Source organism: Talpa occidentalis, unplaced genomic scaffold, assembly GCF_014898055.3.
Source record: "Talpa occidentalis isolate TD23 unplaced genomic scaffold, MPIMG_talOcc4v2.1 talOcc4.13, whole genome shotgun sequence".
NCBI classification, from domain to species: domain Eukaryota; kingdom Metazoa; phylum Chordata; class Mammalia; order Eulipotyphla; family Talpidae; genus Talpa; species Talpa occidentalis.
In genome coordinates, this window is record NW_023601322.1 from 54793552 (window position 1) to 54800356 (window position 6805).

Genomic DNA, 6805 nt, shown 5'->3' on the forward strand with positions numbered 1-6805 from the left:
CAACAAATATGATTTTAAAAATTTGATTCTAGAATAATAAACACATTATTCATATAACCTAGTGAAACAATGCTTTACATTTAAAAATCATAATAGTTCAAGATCTATTAAGATGCGAGAGAGGTCTCTGGAATTAATATAACAGAATAGAAAACATTCAGTGAGTGTATCAGGTTTCTCTTGGCAAATAACATGTGAAAAACTATCATTGTACAGTTTCAATTTATTATCAAAGCTGTAACAAACTTGAATACTCACAATTATCCTAAAAGATTATAAAATGCTACTCCTACATATTTCTTTACGGCTGTATATTTTTCATTGACCAACCAAAACAACAGACTAAACGCAGAAGAAAATATGACAACTCAACTGCCATGAGACAGAGACGACACTTGTAAACTATAAACTGTAAAAGGTCACTTCTCACCACCATGCTTATTTTCAGAAAGCTGATTCTCTTTAAAGCAGTTAACATGCGATGGGTTATTCATAATTTTCTAAATAAAATAAAAACATGCTTAAAATGGTTTTATTCCCGGTATGGTGAAGAATGATAGGTTTGTCCACGTAATACTATCCTTGGCGGTCCTTGAGAACTCGGACGGCTGCGCGCGCGGAGACTCTGAAAAGAAAAAGTGTGAGACCCGGTGAGGCAGCCCCGGGCCTGGAGGAAGCTCTCGGCGCAGAAGGGGGGCGGGGGCGGGGGCGGGGCGGGGCGAGCCCCAGGTGTGGGGTGAGGCTCTCGGGTCTCGGTCCCGGGGCCCTGTGGGGCGGGGAAGGCGGCTGTTGGGGACTCCCCACCTCCCCCCAGGGGCACCTCTCCCTGCACGGCCGGCGTCGGGCCCTCCCGCCTGGACGCTGGCGGCTCCGCCCAGTTCCCTCTCCCCGCGGCCTGAGGGCGCAGAGCAGCCGGTCAGCGTCCCCGCGGCTCCGGGCACCGCGGTCTCCACCCGCCCCGCCGGGGCGCCCAGCGTCTCGGGCCGGGTGGCGAGGACCATGGGGCCCCCGCACCTCCTGCTGCTGCTCTTGGGGGCGCTGGCCCCGACGGAGGCCTGGGCGGGTGAGTGGGGTCGGGAGGGAAACCGCCGCTGAGGAGGGGGCGAGGGAACCCCCGGTGGCTGCAGCGGCGGCGCTGGACCCGGTAAAGGGTCGGTTCCGCCGTCGCCGCCCCGTTGTCCCCCATCAACCCGACCTGTCCCGGTCCTTCCCCGCCCCGCCTCCTTTTGCCCCCCGAGTCTCGGCCCTTCCAGCCCCGCAGCCCCGGAACAATTTAGCGCCCCCCTCGCCCCCTCCCCTCCGCCCTGTCTCCCCAACCCGGGTCTCCCCTCCCGCCCCCAGGCTCCCACTCCCTGAGGTATTTCTACACCGCGATGTCCGGGCCCGGCCCCGGGGAGCCCCGCTTCATGGCCGTGGGCTCCGTGGACGACACGCAGTTCGCGCGGTTCGACGGCGACTCCCCGGGGCCGAGGATGGAGCCGCGGGCGCCCTGGATGGAGTAGCTGGGCCCGGGGTACTGGGAGGAGGAGACGCGGAGAGCAGCGGGCGCCGCACGGACGTTCCGAGAGAACCTGCTCGACCTGCGCGGCCGCTCAACCGGAGCGAGGCGGGTGAGCGCCAAGGCGCGACCCCATCCCCGCAGACGGGCGGGGAACCCCAGACCCCGCATCGGAGCCGCCCCTGAGGCAGGTGGGCCCGCCCCGGCCCGCCCCGGGAAGAGCCCGCGGGGCTTTGCTCCCTGCGGTCAGTTTCGGTTTAGGTTTATTCCCGGGGCGGGGGGTATGGGGGTGGGGGGAGAGGTGTGGGGGTGAGGGGGGTCGTCGAGGCTGACGGGGCGGGGACAGGCTCTCACACCGTCCATAAAATGGAAGGCTGCGAAGTGGGGCCCGAGGGGCGCCTCCTCCGCGGGTACAGCCGGTTCGCCTACGACGGCGCCTATTACATCGCCCTGAGCGAGGACCTGCGCTCCTGGACCCCCGCGGATGAGGCTGATGAGGCGGCTCAGACCACCACCCGGAGCAAGTATGAGGGGGAGAGAGACCTGCGGTACTGCAGGGACTACCTCAGGGGCACGTGCGTGGAGTTGCTGCGCAGATTCCTGGAAATCGGGAGGGAGACGCTGCAGCGCTCAGGTAAGAGGGACCTTGCAAGGCCTCGGTGGCTTCAGATCTCCCTCAGGCTGACACCTCCGGGGAAAATAGAGTAATGGTCGAACACAGACCTCTTTCTGGGGCTTCCCTGGAGGCGCAAGGGGTTAAGCACGGCACTGTGTGGCTTTTGGCAGCCTCTGCAGCATGAGTTCTATCCCTGGCTGGTAGGACACCCACATGGCGCAGCAGACCTCTCCTGTCTCACCTGCTGCTCCCCTCAGCAGTGTATTTCAGTCAATCTGCCTGATCTGTTCCCCACTGTGTCTCTGGTGAGTCCTCTCACCTCCCCACCCCCCACCTCTGGCCTGTACCCCAGGTCTTGTATGCATAAATAAATACATCTTAAAAATAAAAAACAGAGCCCTCTTTTTGGTCAGAGAGGGAGGAGACCTCCTGGGTTTCCTGTTCTGTGCTAGAAAGACTCCCCACAGGGCCCTACTTTTTCTGAAGGGATGTTAAGGAATGGTCTTTCCTGAGCTGGAGGGGAGGCCATCCCTGACATCACCCTTCACTGGATCCTTTTGACCTGGCAGCCATCTTGGGGACCATCAGTTTCTTACTATGTCTTGTTTTTGGTCTAATTAGCATTTTTCAGATCTGGCTCCTGCTTTTTTGAGTCCCCATGTCAGGAGCATAAGTCTGTGTTCTCCTCCTTAGAGACCTGCATCTTCCTATCCTGAGCTCTTATCCTGATTTACCCATTCTAAGAAAGAGATTATCCCAGACTCCCCTGATCAGGATGGTTTATAGGTTTTGTGCTTCCTCTTCCAAACCCATTGCCCTGTCCATTCTGAGGATGTTCACATGAGGCTGCTTCAGTCTCAGTGAAGGAAAAACCCAAAGTGTAATTGTTCTGACCCTTCTCCTCAGATCCCCCAAAGACACATGTGACCCACCGCCCCACCTCTGAGCATGAGGTCACCCTGAGGTGCTGGGCCCTGGGCTTCTACCCAGCGGACATCACCCTGACTTGGCAGCAAGATGGGGAGGACCTAACCCAGGAGACAGAGCTGGTGGAGACCAGGCCTGGGGGAGACGGAACCTTCCAGAAGTGGGCGGCTGTGGTGGTGCCTTCTGGAGAGGAGCAGAGATACACATGCCATGTGCAACATGAGGGACTGCTGGAGCCCCAAGTCCTCACTTGGGGTAAGAAGGGAACTTGGGAAAAGAGCTTCTCAGGGGCATCAGGAGCCCTTCTGGAAACTTTTAGAGGGACAGGGTGAGGCCTGTGGGTCAGAGTCTCACCTTCCCTTCCCTTCCAGTGTCCCCTCCTCAGTCCTCCATCCCCACCGTGGGCATCATTGCTGGCCTGGTTCTCTTTGGAGCTGTGCTCACTGGCGCTGTGGTGGCTACAGCTGTGATGTGGAAAAAGAAATACTCAGGTAGGGCCTCCCCGGTGGTGCAGCGGGTTGAGCACAGTGCTATGAAGCTGTCCGTAGCCTCTGCAGTGCGGGTTCGATTCCTGGCCAGCCAGGGAGATTCCCACATGGCATAGCAGACCTCTGCTGTTCCACCTGCTGTTCCCCTCAGCAGTGTATTTTGTCAGTCTGTCTGTTCTGCTCCCCTCTCTTCTCTGGTGAATCCTCTCACCCTCCTGCGCATCTGGCCTGTACCCCAGCTCTTGAATAAAAGTAAATAAATCTTGGGCCTCTCCTGGTGGCACGGGTGGTTGAGTGCCACGCTGTGAAACTTTCCACTGCCTCTGCAGCGCCGGTTTGATCCCTGCCAGCTGGCGAGGGTCCCACATGGCACGGCAGACCTCTCCTGTCGCACCCGCTGCTCCCCTCAGCAGTGTATTTCGTCCATCTGCCTGGTCTGTTCCCCGCTCTGTCTCTGGTGAATCCTCTCACCCTCCCGCACATCTGGCCTGTACCCCAGTTCTTGCATAAATAAATAAATAAATCTTTTAAAATAACTAAATAAATAAATAAATAAATCTTAAAAGAAATACTCAGGTAGGGAAGTAGGGGGTCTTGTCTACTGGGGGCTTTCAAATCCCAGGTAGAACTTGGCCTACCTGGTAATGGGAAGTACCATCCACATACTGTGTTACCCAGTCTGGAGCTGATTGCTACTCCTCAGTCTTTTGTAAACCACTTATAAAAATGAATCACCACTTGTTCACCTTGATCATTCTTGCCGGAGTCCAGCTCTGGTGAACAGGGTTGAGAGAGGAATCTGATTGAACTGAGGAAGTAAAGAAATGACAGACACAAAATAGAGTTTAAGAGAAGCGGGACCCGGGGCACACAAGGCCTCTCATTTGTGCTGGAGCTTCCTGAGTGCCTGGTGCAACTCATTTTTATTGCTACAAACTGCCCCCTCCCTCCTGGTTAGTTACTAGGCAATGACCATTCTCTTGGCATTAGCCTTGTCCAGGCACACATTCACCCCAAGGTTCTGCGCTATCAGGTTATTCTGTTTCTTTTCTAATCTAGTTTGTCCCCCAGACATAGTTTCGCAGACACAAGAAAGAACATCCCGATCTATACACGGGCCAGTCTTTGGACCTGTGCTGACCCGTCTTCCAACCATGACTCTGATGTTTTCCTTTTCTCAGCACTTTATGCCTTAGGGGATCTCCAACAATTCTGATCATGGGATCCTGATTCCCAGCAAATGTCAGAGGGGAAGGTCCCTGTTGAGGACAGTCTCCAGGAGGTGGTTGCTCCAGTTGCCCTTCATCTCCTTCCTTCATATCTCCTGGTCCTGCCCAGAGTCCTCAGGCACAGTTTTGGAAACTTCCCTGTGACCCAGAGAATTCATTTAGGATTTCATGGCCTGACTCATTTGTGGTCTTATAGGATGTTTCTTCCCACAAGTGGACAAGGAGGAAGCTACACTCAGGCTGCAGGTAAGTGTAGATCAGGGGTTTGGTCCCCGAGCCCCTGGGGACAGTGTAGATGGAGCCCTTGGGGATGTCACCCACATTAGTCCCTCCTGTGGTCTCATCTCTCGTGGCTTTGACCAGGTTCTGTTTTGTCCTTCCCCAGGAAGTGACAGTTTCCAGGGCTCTGATGCGTCTCTCTCAGCCCCTAAAGGTGAGACCGTGGAGGCCTGCAGTGGGAGGGGCTGGGCCAGAGAGGATGGGACCAGGTGATGGGGAAGCTGTGAGGGAGACATTCTGAGGATGCGGTGGACTATGGAGAAGGTCAACACTTCCCTAACTTTGTTCATGATCATTTTCCTTCACAGTGTGAGCCTTTTGGGGACTGAGTGATGCAGGATTTCTTCTCATCTTCATTTTGTGACTTCAATATCTGCTGCAGACAGGGCAACTGATGAAATTTTCTGCCATCAACAAAGACTCTAAATGAATTTGCAACAGGGGGAGGCTGGGAGAGTGTCGTCAAGAGCAGCTCTGCCTCTCACTCTCCCAGCCCAAGCTTTTATTAAAGACATGAACAAAGAACAAGAAAATAGCACGCAATTGTGTTTGTGCTTCTACAGATTATTAAGTTACTGCTGGAACAAGCTTTCCTGATTAGCAGGGAACATGCGCACAAGCCAGCACATCCTCAGAGAACAGCCTGGCACTCAACCACCTGCACCACAAGGGGAGACCCTGGTGTGGTGTTTTAAGTGATGCAGCAACTCCTGTATGAATGTGATAGGAGGGTCTCTTGTCACCGATCCTGGAGTTCATGTGGCTACCGGCTGTTTTAGTATTAAGAATGTGACATTTGAACTAGATTCCCAATATATCTGATTGATACATTGTTGCAGATAAGAGTCACTACAAGTAACACCATGCATGGAATAGGATGCAGTATAACTAACATGAACATTTCCTGACAACATATGGATTAAGCACACAGGCAGAATCAAAAATTTTCTATTTTGAAGGTCATGTTCATATGAGTTTGGGTTCCTTTTTCAGTATGCTGTAAGCCTCCCACACATGTAGGGAGGAGACCCAGCTTTTAGATGGAGTTATGCATAGGCCTGTATCTCAGCCTTTACTGTTCCCCAAGTTCTCCTGGTTTCAGATTTTCTCAGTCCTGCCAGAGAGAGCATGGCACCAGAGCAGCCTCCAGGGTAGGGGGCAGGCTTAGCATCTATCTGGCTACTCCCTACTGGGAGGGGCCAAGTAAGGCAGGGCAGCGGTGTCCTGTCTGAGCAGGTCTGTCCAGGAGATACCTGCAAGCTGAAGGTTTATAGCTTTTAACCTGCGGGAGTCAAAACTAACCAAGAGGTTCAGAATGCACAGACCAGAGAGAAGGCCATCAGGGGTATGGCAAGGGGCTGAGCAGGTTGGGAGTGAATTTTGGAGGGTCCTAAAAGGGAAAAAGAAACCTTGAGTTTGGATGTAAGGGAATACAAAAAAACCCACATCTTTAAGTCTATCTCTCGTAGGACTCTGGCTCTACATTTACATATTTATGCAGTGCCTCCCAGGTGATGCAAGAACACCATGGGACTCTCGTCCTTTTTTGTTGGAAAGGCATATGAATGATTCTAACTTTTTTTTTTAAAGATTTATCTATCTATACAAGAACTGGGGTACAGGCCAGATGTGCAGGAGGGTGAGAGGATTCACCAGAGACAAAGCGGGGAACAGAACAGGCAGACTGACGAAATACACTGCTGAGGGGAGCAGCGGGAAAGTCAGGAGAGGTCTGCTTCGCCATGTGGTACCCTCACCGGCCGGCCAG

General features: G+C 53.7%; 1 pseudogene; it reads left to right on the forward strand.

Annotated features, from left to right (window-relative positions):
- The first annotated feature begins 999 nt into the window (after positions 1–999).
- On the forward strand, positions 1000–5906 carry LOC119243234 (HLA class I histocompatibility antigen, alpha chain G-like; annotated as a pseudogene).
- The last annotated feature ends 899 nt before the right edge of the window (positions 5907–6805 follow it).